This window comes from Mesoplodon bidens, assembly GCF_964165515.1.
Source record: "Mesoplodon bidens genome assembly, chromosome: 8".
NCBI classification, from domain to species: Eukaryota; Metazoa; Chordata; class Mammalia; order Artiodactyla; family Ziphiidae; genus Mesoplodon; species Mesoplodon bidens.
This window is the reverse complement of record NC_138165.1, coordinates 30,753,075-30,754,954: the sequence shown is the minus strand read 5'-3', so window position 1 is coordinate 30,754,954 and position 1,880 is coordinate 30,753,075. Positions and strand designations below refer to the sequence as shown.

Here is a 1,880-nt window from a genome sequence, read left to right as displayed (position 1 = left end):
GGTAGTATTAATATTTTCTAAAATTCCAATTTATTTGTTCATCAGTAAAATGTAATATTTGACAGCGTCTCCAGAAAATAAGTTTTCTATGTGTAGGAAGACGATAATTTTATAACACCTGCTATTAATCAGGCCACTGAGCTGCTAATACATTATATAACAATTTTTTCACACCAGTGTTTCCACTTGAACAAAATACTACAAGTAGTCGTTATCATACAAATACTGAATACTTAGTCATTCTTGAAACAAGGAACAATCTTTATATTAATATTTCTTTGTTGTGGTGTTTAGTCTTGATACCATTGAGCACAATGAATTTTAATGAATATGGATGAATTAAGGCAAAAGGGCATAACCTAGTCCCCTTGATAATTTATCCTCTATCTTTTAAAACATCATTGTTCAAGCTATTCAAATTACAGCTCTGCTGGCTAGAAAGACACAACTTGTCCCTTAGACCAACGTCCATTATTTCAAGCATGAGGTTAAAATCTTGGTATTCACGACATGTTCCCTTGACCTACCATTATGATCATTACTCAGCTATACCCACAATACTGATTTTCAAATGATACTATTCACTTGCTTTGCCTCTTGGCTGTATGTATGTAGGTTATTTTTCTTGACCAAAAATATTTAATAATTGGGCAATAATCTACTCAGTCTTTGTAAACTCTACATTGAATAATTTTTCATTTTTACAACCATTTCCTGCATGGCTCTTGCTCTCTTCTTCTGTCATCTTCACATGACTAATTGGTCCATTCCCTTCAAAGGAGGAGGGATTTTTGAAGGAGCCTCCAATTCTATCCCACAATGTGAAATACTGTCCATAGTTATGGTCAAACAGCATGTGGTGGTCTGATGAGCTGAGCCATTAATAAATGGCCTTAAGATTTGGGGAACATGAAAGTCACCATCATGAATGGAAATTGTCCAGATATTGACCAAGACATACAAACCTAAATAAACTACCGTGTGTAAGGGGAAAATAAAAAGATATATGTGGCAAGGTAGACTCTGAAGGAAGCCAGCCAGATGGTGAAAAGCATGACTTGTAAATGGAGTCAGAATCTTCCAGATGTGATGAGGTTTGTGTAAGCACTTATATATAAGTCTATGATGAAGACCTCTGTGAATCCGGTAGATCAGTATGTCAGTGAAAAAGAGAAAGAACAGGATAACAGCAATGAGTCAAAACCAGCCGTATGGAAACTCTTTATGCTGTCATACAATTTGCTGTAACCTAGCAGGAACAGTGAAACTCTGAGGATGCTGATCCATGGCATTGACTGGACAGAATGCTAAATCTCTTGATAGACTTGATTCTTGGAAAATTGTGAGTGTTTCATTAATGAATGATCATAGACAAAATAATAACTCAGTGTTGCAAAGAAGAAATAAAGGTTATATGTACTGAGATTTGTTATAATCAGGAGACTGATAGCTTGTCGGAAGACGTCATCCTCTGGCCATGTGGCCGAATATATGTATAGTGTAAAAAAACAATTGGGTACAAGATGCATCTTAGCCCCTAGAGAGGGTCCACTGCCAGCTGCCAATTTGGTTCCTGCAGGGCTTCAGCTGCTCTGGCTAGTCTTTTATTCAATTTTTTATGTGGTATGTCACATGAGTTGTAGATCTTGAACCATTCTTGCATTCTTGGGATAAATCCCACTTGATCATATTGTATGATCCTTCAAGTATATTGTTGGATTCAGTTTGTTAATTTGTTGAGGATTTTTGCATCTGTGCTCATCAGTGATATTAGACAGTAAATTTCGTTTTGTGTGATATCTTTTTCTGGTTTTGGTGTCAGGGTGATGCTAGCCTCATAGAAAAAGTTTGGAAGTGTTCCTTCCTCTGCAATTTTTTGG

At 36.2% G+C, this 1,880-nt stretch overlaps 1 pseudogene across 1 annotated transcript; it reads right to left on the bottom strand.

Moving 5' to 3' along the window:
* Window positions 1–658: 658 nt before the first annotated feature.
* Window positions 659–1,529, bottom strand: LOC308621306 (lathosterol oxidase-like; annotated as a pseudogene). Its single transcript has one exon. The product of its transcript is annotated as a lathosterol oxidase-like (transcript).
* Window positions 1,530–1,880: the final 351 nt, after the last annotated feature.